At 39.7% G+C, this 21,667-nt stretch overlaps 1 protein-coding gene across 2 annotated transcripts in view; it reads left to right on the top strand.

The window, feature by feature from the left end:
• Positions 1 to 21,667, top strand: part of PPM1L (protein phosphatase, Mg2+/Mn2+ dependent 1L) — a 174,358-nt gene that overhangs the window by 50,222 nt on the left and 102,469 nt on the right. The window lies entirely within an intron of this gene.

The raw sequence follows: 21,667 nt of genomic DNA, 5'->3' as shown, positions 1-21,667 counted from the left end.
TCTTTTTTTAAAAGGACACTTCCTATAGTGAATTCTGTGGCTTGGTTTAGTTGTCGTTTAATGAAGAACTGCTTTTTTTTTTTTTAATGTTTAGCCTTATGACTGCTAGCTTGGCATAAGTTACACATAAATGTCTCAATAATAATACTTATGTAAATAGGAAGAGGTATTAATCCTACTTTCCAATATGTAATTGTTTTATTGGGTTGTTAGTACAAATGACATGCAAAGACTGTCTACTGTGCTGCTTTTGTATTTTTCACATGCCTTCAGTGATTTTTTTAATGAGATTTTATTTTCCTAAAATTGGTGAAGCTGACATTGGGTGATTGATGTTCTAAAAGCAAAGAATTATTTTTTTTTTTAAATTGGTACCGCATGTTCATTCTCTCCAAGTGTAAATCTTTGGCTCACCCTTCTCTGTCCATAATTCTTTAAAACTGGGAATTCTGTGGTAGCCATATACCCAAGGTATTTGGAGTCCATCTCCTTACATATGAGATGGGACTCCTCCCTGAACGTATGGGGCAGCTTAAGGCACCAGTCAAATGATATTACAGTGCTCCCCTTCTCTAGTTTACTTGCTGGCTCATCAATTCCACTGAAATTAAATACATAGCTGCATATGCTAATAGGAGTGCATATAATCCAAATGTTTCAGTTGTAGTGAAAATATTGAGTTATCCAAGTCTGAAAAAATAATGTAGTGGCAGATTAAATAAATCCATCAATAAAAATACAGCACTCAGTTCTATATTTTAGACTGGCGTTCTTGAGTTAAACAAACAAGTAACTCTTGTTTGTCCAAAATAGCAAAATTATCATACAAATAAATGTGACAAATGTGAACATAACAGTTGTGTAAACCTACTTAAATGTATTAAGAGCTTTAAAATGAGGTGATATTCTCAGGGAGGTACCATAAGAATTTGAGAAATACAACTTTCTGCATACACATTTGGCAGAGTCCTAGAAGAAGGTTATTTTCATCTCCTTTCTTTTCACAACCCACTGCATATAATCATGTTTTCTTTACAGGAAGAACAGAAATCTAGTTGCAAATATTAAACCTATTGCTTCTCCTTCAGTGAGTGTGAAAGTCTTTTAGAAGACTTGCACAAGCGCAATTGAGCATATATTTTGCTTTGTCTTGCACAAAAAAGAATGTAATGCATATAATGTATGGAGAATTGGTGGAAATAGAATTTAAAATAAAAAGTACAAAGTCTGAAGGTCTACATAGTGTATGTCTGTGTAGATTATGCTTTTGTTCTGGATCTTTGAAGATCTGGCTTCAAATTTGAACATACAGGGTTCAAGTGAAAATAATTTCTTCTGTAGTCAGTGTTGTTCCCTTCTTGAAATGACCACAGAATTCGGCACAAGTGGCAGTAAGCATTTGGGAGAAGTACAGCACTGAAAGAATGGGAATGTTGAAGGTCAGGCTTCTATTGGCAGGTGTGGTAGGAAAAGTTGGTGCAGAGTCCTCCTGCTGTGTGCTTGGCACGAGCTCATGCTAAGGGCTTCTTACTTTCAGGAATAATAATATTTTATTAAATTCAGCCCAAAATGAAAAAAAAATCTTGCAAAGGAAAGCATAATTGGAATAGGAAAGAAACTTGAACAGAGTGGGCCTGGATCTCAGTTAGGCTAACAGCTTTTGATGCATCTTTTGCAGCATAAACAGGTCTTAAAGTAGATGGAAATTACTCCATGCCTCCTAGAGGAAAGCTATCATAAGAGCTCTACGCTGTCCCTGCTTCTAGTCCACAGCCTAATGGGCCTATGAGGGGCATGCCAGAGTGCACTTCACTATGGCTATTTTCTGTGTCCCAATGCCCAAAGGGGGCTGTGGAAGAGAGTATAAATCAGAACATTTCTGTGCCTGGAGAGGAGCAGGCTCCCTACATTGCCCTAGCATACAGGGATTACAAAAGTTCCGTAGTCATCTTCCCCCCCTCCCCCTTCCATTGTTGCTGAAGTAGGAACTAAATAAATGAAAAATCAGGTCCTGTGTATCTTTACAAGACTTTAAATCAACATCAATGTAAATAAAATTGCCTGTCTGCTTTTTCCTAGCCAAATAAATAAATAAACAAAAATTCAGCATCAGTGTGACAGTATCCAAATTATTGCCTGTGCATGAAATTCTGATTGTTTAAAAATATTTTCTACTGCTCATTATACAGTTTCATTAGAGTGACTTTTTGAACATTGGATTGGAAGGTAGACATGTAGCAAGTCATACCTCACTAATAGGAATATAAATCTTTCATGTGTGTTTACATTCTCCATGACTTCATTTCAATAGACCAAAACATTCAGAAATTGATAATTAGTTTTTCTTTCCTAAAGAACATCTATCTCTTCACTCAATGTAGCTGTTCAAAATGCATGTTTTGTATTACTCTCTACTCTGTATTAGTTATGTCCATGTACTTTCCTCATGATTCTAAAATAAAAATCCAGGTGATTTTGGACATCTGTTGTAGATCACGCTTTCTTTAAAATGTTGGTTCCTGTTAGTGAGCTGTGGCTAGTTAGCCCCTCTTAAGTTTTCAAAGTGGTGCAGAGAAATTTAGCCATGTAATGGCTCTTGCTATTAAAGGGTGTATCCATGGCTAAATCCGGCCCTAGGCCTTAGGCAGATTCTCTGCTCTCTCTATGCTGCTTAGGTGGCACAAAGAGCATGGCAACTGACTGCAAACCCCTAGCTGAGGATTCCCTAGGCAAGGAGCAGTTTTACAGGAAATGTGGAGCCAGTTTTTATGCCATTTTCTCCATATTCCCCAGAAACTGTAGTTCGGTAGCAGGGACCGGGACTGGCCAAAGTGCTCCAGCAATTTCCAGTTGGCAGATAGTATCTTGTGGGGTTGGGAGCTTAGCCCTGTGCATAGGTGCAGCCATACAGAGAACCAGAACCAAAATGAACCTAGATTCAGGAGAGAATCTCTCCATGTCTCTAAATGACATCCTCACTGATTTTAACATAGCTTTCTGTGAACTTTATAGAACAAGTCTCAAGTTTCTATTTTAAATAAAATGACAATCTCGTGGATTTCTGCATGTCTCTGCCATTGATAACTTATTGATCTGAAGGAGCCAGTCCAAATGGTTATTGCATTTTCCGTGTTGGCTGTGGTCCTGAATGAAGAGTCCTTAATCTACAGCACAGAAGACAACAGATTTAGCTAGATACATACTGTTTTTGTCTCTTGCTTCAGATTGTGGTCCAGGTCAAACTGACTGCAAGTTCAGGAGCTGGTTGATGTCTGTACAGAGTGAATTTATTGAATGATTTTGATGAATGACTAATTATAGAGCTCTGCAAGTTGCAGTGTTTTAAGAAGCACCCAGTTTTAAATGTGTTACAAATGTAGTCTATTCTGTTTCTCTCTCAGGGTCAAACTCTAAATGCTGGAGGTAACTGAAGATTAGTTAAGATATTTTTTGAGTAATGAATGATGCTTTTAGTAGGTATGGCAAGTGTTTCACAAAGCAAGAGATCAGATGGTATGCTAACACTGTAATAATTGGCTGAAAATAAACAGTCCAGAGGAGGAAAGATTTATTTAAAAAAAAAAAAAAAAGAAATAAGGACAACCTGGGAAATTACAAACCAGTCAGCTTAACTTCAATACCCAGAAAGAAAATGGAGCAAATAATTAAGCAACCAATTTGCAAACATCTAGACAATAATAAGGTGGAAGGAACAGCATGGATTTCTCAAGAACAAATCATGTCAAACCAACCTAATGGCTTTCTTTGACAGGGTAACAAGCCTTGTGGATGGGGGGGAAAGCAGTAGATGTAGTCTACCTTGACTTTAGTAAGGCTTTTGATACTATCTCACATGACCTTCTCATAAACAAACTATGGAAATACAACCTAGATGGAGCTACTATAAGGTGAGTGCATAACTGCTTAGAAAACTGTTCCCAGAGAGTAATCATCAGTGGTTCACAATCAAGCTGGAAGGGCATATTGAGTACGGTCCTGCAGGGATCAATTCTGGGTCCAATTCTGTTCAATATCTTCATCAGTGATTTAGATAATGGTGTAGAGAGTACACTTATAAAGTTTGTTGACAATACCAAGCTGGGAGGGGTTGCAAGTGTTTTGGAGGAGAGGATTAAAATTCAAAATGGTGAGGACAAACCAGAGAAATGGTCTGAAGAAAATAGGATGAAATTCATTAAGCACAAATGCAAAGTTCTCCACTTAAGAAGGAACAATCAGTTGCACACATACAAAATGGGAAATGACTGCCTAGGAATCTTGGAGTCATAATGGATCACAAGCTAAATATGTTGCAAAAAAAGTGAACATCATTCTGGGAAGTATTAGCAGGAGCGTTATAAGCAAGACACAACTATGGTCCATACAGGGATCAAACCCCCAGCCTTGGGGTTTTCAGCGCCATGCTCTAACCAGCTGAGCTATGCACAAGAAGTAATTTTTCTGCTCTACTCCATGCTGATTAGCCCTGAACTGGAGTATTGTGTCCAGTTCTGGGCACCATATTCCAGGAAAGATGTGGACAAACTGGAGAAAGTTCAAAGGAGAATAACAATAATGGTTAAAGGTCTAGAAAACATGACTTATGGGGGAAGATTGAAAAAATTAGGTTTGTTTAGCCTGAAGAAGAGAAGACTGAGAGAGGACCTAACCATTTTCAAGTACATAAAAGGTTGTTACAAGGAGGAGGGAGAAAAATGGTTCTTATTAACCTCTGAGGATAGGAGAGGAAGTAATGGGCTTAAATTGCAGCAAGGGTAGTTTAGGTTGGACATTAGGAAGTTTTTCCTAACTGTCACGGTGGTTAAATACTAGAATAAATTGCCCAGGGAGGTTGTGGAATCTTCATCACTAAGAGATTTTTAAGAGCAGGTTAGACAAGCATCTGTGAAAAGTTGTAATCCTTAAACACACCATTATTGATTAGCCAGTACCTCGAAGCCCCCATTTCCTTCTGAATGCCTTCTAAATGGTGCCATGCTATATCATTACTATTGGAAACTATTCGCACATGTTCTAGCTTAAAATACTTCTCTTGTAAGAATATGTTATCCTCTGATAAAGATGGCTAACAAGGAGGGGGGGGAAGGGATATCTCAATGGTTTGAGCATTGGCCTGCTAAACCCAGGGTTATGAGTTCAATCCTTAAAGGGGCCATTTAGGGAACAGGGTAAAAAAATAACCAAATTGTCTGAGGATTTGTCCTGCTTTAAGCAGGGGGTTGGACTAGATGATCTTCTGAAGTCCCTTCCAGCCCTGATATTCTATGAAAAATATCCTTTCAAGGAAAATGTATGTTCTTTAATCATTATGATTGACTGTAAATGCTGTGATTCATTCATTTCTGAAGCAGTTTTGAAACCTCTTTGTACTAAAAATCATGCAGCACTTTGTCTCATGCATTCTTGTATATTCATTTTCAAATCTGACCTTTGGTGTGTTTTGCTACTGTTTGACTCCCATTGATTAATACAAATCTGCCTTTCCTCCTGAAACACTTCAGTTGTTTATTTTTCTCTGTCTGTCTGATAATCTCCTCTTGTATTTAAAAAACTGAAGGAACTGGCACTATAGGAATAAATGCCCTATATTTCCTTTCAAATAAAAACATTTTCAGCAGGGCAGGTTCCTGGCAATAGTTCTTTGATTCAGGAGCAGCCTTACATCACACTCTGGACCCTAACTAGTAAATTGCTTCACTTTACACTGCTGTATAAGCTTTATACAGGGTAAAGTGGATTTATTTGGGGTTTGGCCCCCATTGGGAGTTGGGCATCTGAGTGTTGAAGACAGGAACACTTCTTAAGTTGCTTTCAGTTAAGTCTGTAGCTTTGGGGCTGTCATAGGTTTATTCCCCATTTTGAACTTTAGCGTTCACAAGATGGGGACCTGCATGGACTCCTCTAAACTAAAATGCTAGTTTAGATCTAGTAAAGCTGCCACCAACCAAAAATATAGTGTTTTGGTACACTTTCCATTCCTCTCAAACCTTCCCTGGGAAGACAGATCCAAGCTCCTTGAATCTTAACACAAAGGGAAATAATCCATTCCCCCCTCCCCTCTCCAAGTCCGTAGGAGAGATACCTGGATTCAAATTCCTTGAATCAAACAAAGAGGGATTCACTTTTCCCCCTCCCTTTCCCCTGAAAATCCAAACAAGGAAAGAAATCAATCAAGTTCTAAAAAAGAAAAGATTTTATTAAAAGAAAGAAAGAAAGTACACTATCTCTGTAATACCAGGATGGAAAAAATTACAGGGTCTAACTTATAAAAACTGGAGAGACTTCGCCTCCCTTCTCCTCAGAATAATCAAAGTAACAGCAAACAGAAATAAAGATATTTCTCCCGCAAACACACAATTGCAAATGCAGAAATTAATTATAAGACTAATTCGCCTTTCTAATACTCACTATACTGAATAGAAGAAAATACTTCAGGAAACTTTGGAGAACTTGAAGAATATGTCTGGCCTCCCTTAAATCCAAGAGAGAACGAACTCAAAACAAAGAACACAGACAAAGGCTTCCCTCCACAGAGATTTGAAATTATCTTGTCCCTTGATTGGTCCTCTGGTCAGGTGTTCATCAGGTTACTGAGCTTGTTAACCCTTTACAGGTAAAAGAGACTTTAACCCTTAACTATCTGTTTATGACAGGGGCACATGGTTCAGACCCTGTGTCTGTGTTGGAGCAGACTGGTGTGTCTGGCTCAGCAAGACAGGGTGCTGGAGTCCCAAGCTGGCAGAGAAGGCAAGGGCAGAAGTAGTCTTGGCACATCAGATGGCAGCCTCAAGTGGATTTCTGTGATCCAACCCATCCCAGGGTATATGTGGGTGTTTTTGGTTGGTTGCCTTTTGGTCATCTAAAATAGAGCACCTATATTTCATTTTGTTTATGAGGACTTTTGAGTCTTATTCTTTGAGCCCTAAAGTCAGAGTGTAAATGCGACACAAGCTCACCATCTGGTTGAAAAACTGTAGTTAGAGTAGTTATCACTGGTTTGTTATCAAACTGGAAGGACTTCAGTGGTGTCCTGCAGCAGTCAGTCCTGGATCTAGTACTATTTAATATTCTCCTTAATGACTTGGATAATGGAGTGGAGAGTATGCTTGTGAAATTTAAAGATGACACCATGCTGGGAGGGGTTTGGATGAGAGGATTAGAATTCAAAATGACCTTGACAAGTTGGAGAACTGGTTTGAAATCAACAAAATGAATTTCATTCAAGACAAGTGCAAAGTACTTCATCTAGGAAGGACTAATCAATGGCACAAATACAAAATAGGGAATAACTGGCTAGGCAGTAGTACTGTGGAAAAGGAGCTGGGAATTATAGTGGATCACAAATTGAATATGAGGCAATAATGTGATGCAGTTGTGAAAAGGCTAATATCATTCTGGGGTGTATTCACAGGAGTGTCATATGTCACACACGGGAGATAATTGTCTGGTTCTAATTGGTTACTGTTGTATTGTGTTCAGCTAGAGTACTGCATCCAGGTTTGAGTGCTATACTTTAGGAAAGAGGTGAACAAGTTGGAGAGAGTCCAGAGGAGGGCTGTAAAAATTATAAATGGTTTAGAAAACCTGACCTATGAGTAGGACCCAACCAAATTCACGGCAATGAAAAACGAATCACGGACCATGAAATCTGGTGTCCCCCTCTGTGAAATCTGGTTTTTTGTGTGCTTTCACCCTATACTGTACAGATTTCACAGGGAGACCAGCATTTCTCAAATTGGGGGTTGTTGTGGAAAAACTGACCACACTGTTGATTTTGGGTCAGACACACAAGGCACCTTTATTAGGATACAAATATGCATATAGGGAAGGTCAGCATGGCCCCCAGCAAAAAAAAAAAAAAGGGGGGGGGTGACTGCCTTGTCTTCAACAGATTTTCACCAAGCTTATAAAGGCTAAAACCACAACGCATAATTACACATCACACACATTATACTTTATTAACTCCTTATTTGGCATACTTTCTTACTTTTAGCTAGCCTGTCACTGCCCCTCACCATCTAGGGTTTTTCCTGTTATTGTCCCAAATGTGGTTTTCATTGGTAGTTTGCCTGCCTTAAGACCCCTCCTTTGCGGTTGCATTGGATAAGGCTCTTGTCGCATTCTAGCTGAGCTTCCCTCAGTTCCCCTTTCTCTGGTTTCTTCACCACCACCACCACCCCTCGTGCCCCTTATACAGACAAACAAGTTTTGCAGAAGTTAACCTTTGTCCTATATAGCAATTGGGTTTTGCTAACAGGCCTGGGCCTGAAAGGCAGGGGTTAGGATGCAGTCTGCTTCTGACCCTATGGGTGGGGGTCTGGCAAATTCCCTATCAGGGTAGTGATGCAAAAGAGTTGCAGGGTTATTTTAGGGCGGTCATGGTATCACCACCATTACTTCTGCGCTGCCTTCAAAGCTGAGTGGCCAGAGAGCGATGGCTGTTGGCCGAGTGCCCAGCTCTGAAGGTGGCGCCCTGCCAGCAGCGTCACAGAGGTAAGGGTAGCAATAACATACTATGTCACCCTTACTTCTGCATTGCTGTCTTCAGAGATGCGTGGCCGGAGAGTGGCAGCTGCTGACTGAGGGTCCAGCTCTGCAGGCAGCATCACGAAGTAAGGGTGGAAATACCATACCATGCCATCCTTACTTTTGCTCTGCTGCTGGCGGCAACTCTGCCTTCAGAGCTGGGATCCTGGCCAGCGGCCACTTCTTTCCAGCTGCCCAGCTCTGAAGGCAGCGCCGCCGCCTTCACCAGCACAAAAGTAAAAGTAGCAGTACTGCAACCACCCATTCAATAACCCCCCAAACTCCTTTTTGGGTCAGGACCTCTACAATTACAACACCGTGAAATTTCATATTTAAATAGATGAAATTATGAAATTCACAATTTAAAAAATTCTATGACGTGAAATTTACCAAAATGAACCATGAATTTGGTAGGGCCCTACCTATGAGGAAAGGTTTAAAAAAAACCTAGGTATGTTTAGTTCTGAGAAAAGGAGGATGAGGCGGAGGGGGCTGATGACAGTCTTCAAATATGTTAAGGGGCTCTTATAAAAAGGCTGGTGATCAATTGTTTTCCGTGTTCTCTGAAGACAGGACAAGAAGTAATGGGATTAATTGGGAAAAACTGTCTAGCTATAAGAATACTTAAGCTCAGGTATAGGCTTCCAAAGGTGGTGTGTAATTTCTGTCATTAAGGGATTTTAAGAACAGGTTAGACACCCCTGTCAGGGATGGTCTAGGTTTACTTGATCCTGATTCAGTATGGGGCCTGCATTAGATGACCTCTCAAAGTCCCTTCCTGCTCTACATTTCCATGGTTCTGTAAGTTAGTGATTTTTTTTTCTGTTCAGCTTAAAAAGTAATTGTAGCCTTCTTCTGTATCTTTTCATTGTTAAAGTGCTGTGGCATTTTCACATTTATTGAAACCATCAATTCATTGGTCACTAACCTGTTAATTAAATGATGTATGTTCATTCTGCTTTAATTGTACCTTTTATGATGAGTAGCTATGAACCCAGCATGTTTGTCAAAACAAGTATTCAGCTAGCAGCACCTAAACCTTGTTTTAAAAAGGCATTTGTTTTGACAGCAGTCAGCCTTATGAAAGATAAATGACATGCTTATTACTATCTGTTTCATGCTTAAAAGCACCTCTCAAACTTCATCAACAGTAATGACTATGATCAATATGCAGCTGTTGCAAGTAAAACAAATTCCTAATTAACTGTATGAATAACGTAAATTTCTCGATTTCTTCCCACCCCCTTTTAAATTTGACAAAGACTTTCAAGTATAGATTTATTTCTACCATACACTAAAATAATGATTTCTAACTAGCAACAGTACTTACATAGCACCTCTTTCATCCACAGAATCCCAAAGCATTTTATAAACATTAAGTAAGCCTCAAAAAATTGTGTGAAGTGGTAAATATTCTTCTGGTTTTGCAGATGGAAGTTCATGGAGGTGAAGGCCTCAGTTTTTGGCTGTCCAGCTGAGACACCTAAGGCCCAATTTCCATAGTTCCTGTTGACTTGAAAGAGTTGTGAGTGCTCAGTACCTCTGCAAAACAGGCTTTAGGTGTCTCAAGTTGGACATCTATAAAACTGAGGAGTCCAGAATTAGTGGGCATGTCAGAAAATTCAGGCCCAAGTCACTTGCCAAGGTTTTCCAGTGAGTCAATCAAGGAGTCTGTAAAAGAAAATAGGAGTCCAGACTCCCAATCCTTGCTTTAGCCTGTAGAAAATACTGCCGTCTCTTGTTTTGGGGAAGCGAAGTGAAACTTGAAGAGAAGATAAACAGTCCTATTTGATTGTGTTCTAGAAGATTATGCTTTTTGAAATGGCCATTAAGTATGCAAGAGGCTTGTTCACATTTCATAAAATCATTTACATACTTAGAGAAAAGATTGTCATCATGGAATGATTGTTCTCTGCTGACCCAGGGTTGCCTAATGGTCATGTGGAAACCATGTTTTGAGGGGAAAGCATGCCATTGGTACTCCCTGTATGTAAAATGCTGTATCAGTCAAGGCTGGTTATAGTGGAAAATGGAGCATTGGCAACTACACGGTTAAGGGAGAAATTATTTTAGGATATTCTTTCTAAAGAGAAGAGCCTCCAGCAAAATCATTTGCCCAGATTACAGATTTGCAGTAGAAAATTAAACAGGCACTCCAGTATTCCTGAACTGAGGAATTATTCATAGCATAATATACATATGAATTATATTTAGAATGTGCAGACTCAAAGCTCCATTCACTTCGATTTTACTCATGGATTTTAGTAATATTTTATACTATGTTACCATATATCTTGGAATTGGCTAGGCATGAGTGGGTTTCTTCTGTGAAACATTGTTTTATCAGCCCAGGGGAGAAGGAATGCGGAAATAGAGTTTTGCTTTTTGAACTCTATAGTCATTCAAAGTGCAACATGGGATGGAGAACGCTCTTCTGAGTTTAGAAAAGAAATAATAAACTTTAAAAAACTTTAATCTGTAAGAAAATACAACCTCAATAGTGATGTACAGTATGTGTGGTACTGCTGTAATCAGAGTGATTGATACTCTTGGATCTAATATAAAGTCATCTTATTAATTTTCTTAGTAAAAACACGTGCATATTCTTTGTAAGTAAACACCTAACAGAATTGGGCTGTGAATAAATTATCTGCTATGTCTCCAGTGTAAGCACAGAAGACGTGTTGCCATTGTAAATGCTGTTCAAGGAGGAGAGGACTACTTTGGTCAAGGTACAAATAAGGGTGGGGTGAGAAGTTTCTTTCATTCTTGATATTTGTTAAATATATATATATATATATCAGAGGTGGAAAAGTTGTCATCGAACCATTCTAGTCATGATGGACCTGTGACTTGCCTGCGGTCCTGTTTAATTATGCAGCTATGTAAAACCAAATCAGGTTGTTGGTGATAAAGAGTAGTTACCCTCTGATGCCTGTACGCTGTGTTAAGAGAAATGAGTCTCTCATTCTGAGCCCAATCACACTTGGGCATATCTTCTCCTTTTAGAATTGCCACCACCGCCACATAGATGCTAACTGGCAACTTTATGGGCAGCCTTAGCAGAGTGTGTAAGGATGGAATGAGCATGGAGACAGAATTGTCCTCACCCCTAGAGGGGATTATTCACCAGGTGAGGGTTGAGGCAAATTGTCAGGATTTTTGGAAACTTGCAGTGTTGTTGCCCAGGCTGTACATATCCCTTAAATAAACAGAACTTCAATTGCCAGAGCTGTTAGCCTTTCTCAAGCATAAAACCCCATTTAAAAAGAGGATATAAAACAGAGGTCGGCAACCTTCGGCACGCAGTCCATCAGGGTAATCCGCTGGCAGGCCGTGAGATATTTTGTTTATGGTGACCATCCGCAAGCACAGGCCCCTGTGGCTCCCATTGGGCAGGAGCGGCCTCTGGGAGCTGGGGGACTGTGAGCAGGTTTCAGGTGGCTGCCAAGCAGGGCCAGCATTAGACTCGCTGGGGCCCATAGTAGAAAGCCAAAGCCCCACTGCACTGAAGCCCAGGGCCCTGAGCCCTGCCACCCAGGGCTGAAGCTGAAGTCTGAGCAATGTAGTTTTGCAGGGGCCCCTGTGGCATGGGGCCCCAGGCAATTGCCTGGCTTGCTACCGCCCAACACCGGCCCTGGCTTTTATATGCAGAAAACCAACCATAGAGTTTTCATAGCGTGTTTGGGTGGAGAGGGTCTCAGAAAGAAAAAGGTTGAGAACCTCTACTCTTGTGTATGATGCCTCTCTTGATCACTGTGGAGATCATAAAGTATCTTTTCTGTGGTGAGATGTATTGTAAATTTAAACTATATAACCAGAAATGAAATCGTCCTTGCAGTGATGCTGAGAACATTTAATCATGTTACTTTATTCTTGTGATGACAAATCATATCTCCTCTGCAATCATTGTGGGTTTTATATCTGCATGAGCCTATTAATAATGCAGGATACCCGGCCTTCTTTGGAAACAAGTTTTATTAAGTTATTTCATTTTAAACATGTTGCCATGCCATCATGCAAACAAAAAACATTCAGATTCTTAATACATGACGGAGCTCCTCCTCCTCTCTCCATTACAACACTTAAACTAGATATGTGAGCTGTCTAATCTTTAAACTGCAAAACTAAAACACTTCTTCTGACACTGATTTTAAAGCAGTGCCTTTTCCTTAAGTTGATGTTGGATAAAGTTGTTGTGGTGTATTTAAGGCAAAGGTCTAATACAGGGAAATGCCTAAAAGGAATATATGTTATCTTTATTTACAGCAATGTAATGATGTTAAAACTATCATAAATTCTTTGGAGTGTACTGTTTGCTTTCAGTGAAGCTTGTCAAAGACTATGTTCCCATTTTTGTTAAATGATGTCCCCAGAACAAGTACCAAATATTATTTAATATTTAATTTTCATCTGTTATTTTCCCTGCTGGGTTTTCAGCACAACGTAAGTCCAAATTTTCAAAAAGGAAGCTATTATCAGATTAAATCTTTCTTTGTGATTTAAGGATTCACTATAAATACAAAACAAGGCAACTCTATTTCTTCTTTCTTCACCTCTTCTTGTGGGTCTAAAAGAAAAAATTACACTCTTTGAATGTTTGTTTTTCATAGACTGATAGGAAGGGACTTCAGTGGGATTTGTACGTGAAAACTGAATGCAGAATTTGGATCTTTCCTTCCTCTGAGTAGTCTCTTCAGCTGGGCCTTACTCTTTTACTTACACTGCAGCTGCCCCCTCTATTTGGGTTATCGCCCTCCTGCATTTTAGCCTGATTCAGAAAATGTACAATTAGATGTTGAGCACGATTTGACCCAGTCTACACAGGCTGCCTCGTCATTTTCAGTTTCAGTTGAGAAATGGTCAGAGAGCTATGCTTAAATATAGTTTTCAAACACTGCTTTTTCCTCTAGTGTAGACAGGCCTATGGAAGCATCAGATTGTTCCCACCTTTCAGATCTTTTTTTTAAACTCTTTCTTTTCCTTTAGCATAGTATTACAGTACAATCCTTTCACCTTACCCTCCCTCCATTACTGCATCTTCCATTCCCACCTCACTGCAACAAGTCCTCAGGAACGCTTCTTTAGATATTTACCTCCCTTGAATCTTGACTTGATTTACACTCAGTCTTTGTATATCTGTGACAGATTGGATTTTAATCTGTCTATAATTCATATTTCGTAGAGTAGAATTAATTTTAGAATGAGTTATGAATATTATATAAACCCTGGACCTTTAAAGGGGACTGATTCAGCTCCTGGCTGATGCCTTCAGCCAAGACAATTAGCATGTAGAAGCATGGTGGTTATGCCAGAGTAAAAGAGCAGAAAACACTGAAGAAGGGATGGGAATTCTTAATTTCTTCTTACTACGGTGATAAGATTCATAGGTAGAATGTATGTTCTATTGGGATATAGTCTTGAAAAGAACTGTTTAATTTGTGCAAGAAAAAAAAAGGAATCAAATTGTTCAGAGCAGGAACATTCAGTGGACATGTCACAAGAGATGTTGATAATATTTCCGGAATGAACATCTTTGTAAAATCTTTAATAGGGAATGTTCAATAAAATAGCTTTTGGCTTGGAAACTGGGGTCTTCTGTGTTGAAGCCCACAGGAAAAGTTACACTCCACTTCATAAAACTTTTTGAAAGCTCTGTTTATTATGGAAATACTGACAGTCATCGCTGTACTGATATAGGTATCACTTCATTACAGTCTTATCCGGACATGTCTAAATATTTGACACTTCATTTCTGAGTCAATGAAAGCTGCATCCTGTTTTATTAACTACAAACTTTAGCATTCGTGCATTTGTTAAGGTTGAGGAATCAAGCACTTAAAAGTTGGGACGTTCCAAAAAGAACATTTCTGCTGTATCCTTAAGTCTGCCACATACACATGGTGCATGTATGTGTGTATTTCAATTTTAAACATTAAACACACACAGTAATATGTACAGGTATACATTTCATAAGGAAAACAGGAACAGAAGAGCTACATACACCTCTACCCCGATATAACGCCACCTGATATAACATGAATTCGGATATAACGCCGTAAAGCAGCGCTCCGCGGGGGCGGGACTGCGCACTCTGGTGGATCAAATCAACTTCAATATAACGCGGTTTCACCTATAACGCGGTAAGATTTTTTGGCTCCCAAGGACAGTGTTATATCAAAGTAGAGGTGTATGTGCAACTTGGCAGAACTAATGTTGTGGCTGCTAGAAAAGGCTAGAATAAACTTCACTATGACTACTAAACTGTGCATTAAATTAGCGTAAACAAACTTCTTTATTCACCAGAAGTGAAATTCATTCACCCATGGAGGGTTGGTATAGGCCTGCTCCATCATTTTAACCCTCCTTGTGGCAGAGCAGCCAGAACTCCGTGCATGTGGTGGAAGGGGCTATGAATCATGGAGTGAAATGAAGGAAGGAATATCAGATCCTCAGTTGCACACATTTAGAAGTCCAGCTCAAGCCCCTTTCTTCATTCTCTCTCCTCCCCCAGCCCCTCGCAGATGCAGGGGTGCGGGAACAATTTTTATAGTGGGAATGCTGCGAGCTATTAAACCAAACTGCAAACCCTATATGTAATGAAATCTCTTCAAGCCAGGGGTTGCGGCAGAACCCCCAAGACCCCTAATTCCAGCACCTATGTGCAGATGAGCTGTAAATCTACCCACTTTCCCATACCACCATGTACTCAAGCTTGGTGTGGGGTGAGGTGAACTTTGACTTTCATTTACAAACAGCAAACCTCCAAAGCAGCATTATAAAAAATAGGTTTCTAGTAGGGATGTCAAGCAATTAAGAAAATTAACCATGATTAATTGAGCGATTGATTGTGCTGCTAAAGAATAATACAGTACCATTTATATAAATATTTGTGGATGTTTTCCACATTTTCAAATATATTGATTTAAATTACAACACAGAATACAAAGTGTACAGTCCTCACTTTTTAGTTATTTTTTATTATAAATATTAGCATTGTAAGAATAAAAGAAATAGTATTTTTCAGTTCACTTAATACAAGTACTGTAGTGCAATCTCTTTATCATGAAAGTTGAACTTACAAATGTAGAATTATGTACAAAAAATAACTGCATTCAAAAATAAAACAATGTAAAACTTTAGAGTCTACAAGTCCACTCAGTCCTACTTCTTGTTCAGCCAATCTCTCAGACAAACAAGTTTGTTTACATTTGCAGGAGATAATGCTGCCCGTTTCTTGTTTACAGTATCACTTAAAAGTGAGAATAGGCATTTGTATGGCACTGGTGTAGCTGGCGTTGCAAGATATTTACGTGCCAGATGCGCTAAAGATTCATATGTCCCTTCATGCTTCAACTACCATTCCAGAGGATATGCATCAATGCTGATGGTGGATTCTGCTCAATAACGATCCAAAGCAGTGCAGACTCGACTCATTTTCATTTTCACCATCTAAGTCAGATGCCACCAGCAGAAGGTGATTTTCTTTTTTGATGGTTGGGTTCTGTAGTTTCTGCATTGGAGTTTTGCTCTTTTAAGACTTCTAAAAGCATGCTCTATACCTCATCCCGCTCAGATTTTGGAAGGCACTTCAGATTCTTAAACCTTGAGTTGAGTGCTGTACTATCTTTAGAAATCTCACACTGGTATCACCTTTGTGTTTTGTCAAATCTGCAGCTAAAGTGTTCTTAAAATGAACAACTTGCTGTGTTCTCATCTGAGACTGCTATAACATGAAATATATGGCAGAATGTGGGTAAAAAACAGAGCAGGAGATCTACAGTTCTTCCCCAAGGAATTCAGTCACAAATTTAATTAATGTATTACTTTTTTAACAAGCATCATCAGCATGGAAGCATGTCCTCTGGAATGGTGGCCAAAGTATAAAGGGACAAACAAATGTTTTGGTTTTTATTTTTATTGCTTCTCGGCCTTATGGCTGAGAGGTGAAAACATTATCTAAAGTTGTATCTGGCATGTAAATACCTTGCAGTGCTGGCTACAAAAGTGCTATGCCGAATTTCTGTACTCACTTTCATGTGACACTGTAAATAAGAAGTGGACAGCATTATCTCCCGTAAATGTAAACAAACTTTTTTCTCTTAGCGATTGGCTGAACAAGAAGTAGGACTGAGTGGACTTGTAGGCTCTAAAGTTTTACGTTATTTTGGTTTTGAGTGCAGTTATGTAACAAAAAAAACTACATTTGTAAGTTGCACTTTCACGATAAAGAGATTGCACTATAGTACTTGTATGAGGTGAATTGAAAAATATTATTTCTTTTGTTTATCATTTTTACAGTGCAAATATTTGTAATAAAAATAATATAAGTGAGCAGTGTACACTTTGTATTCTGTGTTGTAATTTAAATCAATATATTTGAAAACGTAGAAATACATTCAAAAATACTTAACACATTTCAGTTGGTACTCTTGTTTAACAGTGCGATTAAACCTGCGATTAATCACAGTTAATTTTTTTAATCACAATTACTTTTTTTGAGTTAATCGTGTGAGTTAACCGTGATTAATCGACAGCCCTAGTTTCTAGCAATTTACAGTGTGGCAAAATATGTTTTCCTTTTAGCACTGATGACCTTTTGCCTGCCAGAAATGCCTTCATATCTAATCCATGAAATGCATGACTGAATATGAACTGCACTGTCTCACTACATGAACAGATTAGAAGACTCACTCCACGCTATGCCCCCGGCAACTATGGTGACTGAGTACAAAATAGATGACAGTCAGTAGGCTAGGGTCTTCTTTTATTCTGAAGAATGCACTTGAGTCGACAAACCAGTCATAGTAAACCTTTTTACTTTTGTAAGACAGGAATTCTATTTAACTTGTTTTTGTTCTAAATCCTCTGAATCAGATTCCATAGTTCACATTAATCTTTCAGGAGTGTCATTTTTCAGATGTTATCTTCAGAGTTTATAGAGAACAATAGTACAGAATTATCTTCTGATATATGTTGGTCCTTCTTGTCTCGGCTTAGCACTAGCATCACTTTCCTTATGTGGGTTGGATTTTAATAACTTTCATAAGATATAGTAGGAGTCTCCCGTCCTCCCACTTTACCTTTGGGTTGAATTCATGTTGACATTGTGCTATTATGCTTTAAATTCATACCCTACCTTAATCTTCTTCAAGTGTAGACAAGTCCTCAGTATACAAGATAGCTAATTTCTTGATGTCTCTGCTGCGTCTGCCAACTAGAGTGCCGTCTGTAATGGTGATTTCACGATGAGGACACTTGTCTAGTAATAGCTGAACAAAGGCCACCAACTCAGTTCACGTAGAGTAGACTGGAAACAGCTTTTACTTCTGGGGGAGTTCTGCGCCAAAAAAAAAAAATTCTGCAAAATTCTGCACATTTTATTTGTCAACATAACACTACATAGTTACGGCAGTTTCAATTATTTTTGTAATTTATTTCAAAATACCTGTCAGCAAGTATGCCTGTGACAGTATACACACACACAAAAATTCCCCCAGGAGTAGAGAGTTAAAGAAATCCCTATGACAATCCAGTTCCTGTTTCTCTACCCCCTTCCCACCCACCCCCAAGCCCAGTCAGGGGGCCAGACACCCACAACCCCTCCTCAGTTGTGGCCCCCACCCCAGCCCAGACACCACCCTCCCTACCACCCCCAGAGCCCAGTTGCTAGGACCCCCTAACCCCATACACCTGCACACACCCCCGAGAGCCCAGCTGCATTCCCCTCCCCCCCGCCCATACACCTGCTCCCTTCCCTCCTAGGGCCCAGCCTTGGCCCCCCAGCCCAGACACCTGTCTCCTACTCCTCAGAGCCCAGGGATCCAGAGGGAAAAACAGCCTGATGATCAGTCCCAGGCTTGTGTGGAGTTTCCTGCATGCTGCCGTCTCCTTCCCTCAGGGCATGTGGAGAACTGCAGCTGCTAGGAACTTGCTACTCTCCCTCCTCCCCCCACTGCAGTGTCTTCTGTGTGTGAGCTGTGCTCTGCCTGGTCCTGTGGCCCTTAGTGCAGCCAGCAGCACTGCAGCCCATTTCTGTGGGGGGAAAGGAAAATCTGCTCAAAAACCATGAATTTCTGCAAAATTCTGCATTGTGCAGTGGCGCAGAATTCCCTCAGGAGTAAGCTTTGACACTACCAACCTGAATTGTGTGTGAACGGCCACCTAGATGTCAGCTTCTCTGAGCTGCTCAATCTCCCTCTCAGTCATATTTTATTTTCAAAACAGGGCCATAATCAGTGCTAGTATTATACTGTACGATTTCCAAAGCATGAAGGATTTCTAAAGCAGAAACAAATCCTTTTGAACTTTTTTAAACAACTGTGCATGTTATCAGCAACTGAAACATTTAAGCTTCAGACTCTTCACCTCTCTATGGATATCACTATGCAAGTAAAGCAATCTGGAGGCCAGGGCTCCATTTACACTTCTCATTAAACAATGTGTATAGTCTGTAGAAAGATTCCACATTTTGCAGCAATAGGCCCTATTCTCAGTTTATGACATACTGAAGATGCAGGTTCACCACAGTGTTCTCATTAGCTCATGATGCATTTCTCTATTATTTTTTGCAATGGCACAGACTATTGTGCTACATATATTCCTAGGTATCCTGTATTTTTTTTTAAATCAACAATAACAAAATACAGGATTGATGTTCATTCACTATTGCATGAGGGAGACATTATACACAGGTTATCGTTAAGTGTTTAAGAAGGAATCCAAACAGGTAACAATACAATGCCATTTTCACTCTCATACTGTCTAAATGTCAGTGAAATGTATTATACCTCAAGGGTGTGGCAGAGAAGGGTGGGAATTCATGTATTGTGAATCCAGTTCATTTATTTTGAAGTGGAAGATTTGTTTACTTGTATCTTCAGTTTGTGTCAGTGTTTTTAAATATGTTAAATGTTTGAATAACTTACAGGTTTTAGAACACTTTATTTGATGGTTGAGAGAAATATCATTGTATTTAGAGCTGTTATCTCTATACAGCTAACTCATAAATAGCTTTCTTTAAACATAAAATGATTATATCTTGGTAAATGTTTTTGCATTCACATCCAGAACAAAATTACCCCTGAAATTCAAATCCCAGCACTGCAGTACTTTCCCTGATTCTCTGTTTAGGATCTCAGAACTGTTCCACTACAAAAGATATTTCTTAGGCGTTTAAGTAGTGATAGCTGGGAAGAAAACAGAGGGGAGAAAGCTGAAGTATAAGGCATATGTTGGAGACCATTTGGCCACTTATTAATCATAGGATTTAAAAAGGAGTTTACAGGTTGCATGCTTTCGAGTATTAAAACTGGAGCTCTGTAAAATTTTAATTACACAATGTCCAAACCAGCTGAATCTTGGCAGAATCAGTTTGCTTTTTGCTTTTAATTTTCATTAAAATTCAAACCCAAAGCTGAAAATAAACCGGGGTAGTTGAACCTCTATGAACCGTTCTGCCACTGACTTGTAGTGTGACCTTGTCCAAGTAAAGTACTGTACATTTTTGTCTTAGTTTATCCAGCTGTAGAGCATTTTGAGATCTGATGCCAGCACTTCATAGAGGCAAATTATTTAGATTGCAAGCTTAATTTATTAGACTGTAAGCTCTCATTTATTATATGTTTGCACAGTGCCTAGCACAATGAGGCCCAGCCTGGCTGGAACATTCAGGCATGACTGCAATATAAATGTTTAATAATAATCATCTTTGCCCATAGGTATATCTTGGGCCAATGAATTTTGTATTTTTCTCCTTCTCATTTTTTTGGCTTTACTATGGTTATTTATTATTTGTATTATCATAGCACTGAGGCATTCTAATAATGGACAAGGACCCTATTGTGCTAGGTACCATACAAGCACTGAAGAAAAAGACAGTCCCTGCCCTACAGATTTTGCAATCTATGTATAAGGCGAGAGACACAGATTGATACAGACCAACTGACAGGAGTACAAGGAAACAGTGAGATAATACTGGTCAGCATGATAGGTTGTGGTTTTAGCACCAGCAGCTAACCTGTTGTCAATTTTTTTTGTGGGCATCATGGCAAAGGAGAGTATTAAGGAAAGATTTGAAGGAGAATAATGAAGTGGCTTTGGGGATGTTTACAGGAAATACCTCACAAGCATGAGGGGCAGCTCGTAACCTCTGCTGTGAAGGCTGGTGCTATAATTGATCTTAATGGTGCTTATACTGAAGGTTGTTTTATTCCTGGGGGAATTCTGCGTCAGTGTTCATGCGCACAATTCATGTCTGGCGCAGAATTTTTTTTCCCTGCTGAAAATACATTCTGCCCATGAAGTGCTGCAGTTCCACTTTTCACCCACCAGAGGCTACTGTGGTGCCAGAACAGCCAGTTGTATTCATCACAGCACCCTGCCTGCGGAGCCAGGTTAGGATAGACAGAGTGGGGCACATGAGGCTGCTGGGGGGTCACAGACTGGGGTTCAGAAGGGCTAGTTAGGGGACAGACTGAGGTGCAGGCTCAGGAGCTAGTGGAGTGACAGCATTGAGCCAGGGGCTGAATGGGAGGGGTGCTGCAGGGCCACATAGGGACAGGGGTGAGGGTGGGGGGGGGACACATGGGGACAAGGAGATGTGCCTGATTGAATGGGAGAGGCTTACGGTCGGCATGGGGGAGGCTCCCCAACTCCCTAACAATCCCCTTCCACCAAAAAAACCCTGATCCATATTTCTCCCAACCACTCAACCCTCCAGGTTCACTCCCAGGCTCCTTCCCTCTCTTTCAGCTCCTCCATTACCTCTGACTTCCCCAAGCCTTTGCACTGCTTCTGAGGGGTGCGGGAAATATGTTTCTGAATTGTAGTTTAAATGAATTACTCGAAGTTCTATATTAATATGCCTAGTCAGGAATCTATTTGCAGATGATACTAAACTACTCAAGATAGTTAAGACCAAAGCAGATTGTGAAGAACTTCAAAAAGATCTCACAAAACTAAGTGATTGGGCAACAAAATGGCAAATGAAATTTAATGTGGATAAATGTAAAGTAATGCACATTGGAAAAAATAACCCCAACTATACATACAACATGATGGGGGCTAATTTAGCTACAACGAGTCAGGAAAAAGATCTTGGAGTTATCGTGGATAGTTC

Source organism: Mauremys mutica, chromosome 9, assembly GCF_020497125.1.
Source record: "Mauremys mutica isolate MM-2020 ecotype Southern chromosome 9, ASM2049712v1, whole genome shotgun sequence".
In the NCBI taxonomy this organism is placed as follows: Eukaryota; Metazoa; Chordata; order Testudines; family Geoemydidae; genus Mauremys; species Mauremys mutica.
The sequence above is the reverse complement of the archived record's forward strand: the minus strand, read 5'-3'. Positions and strand labels throughout refer to the sequence as shown.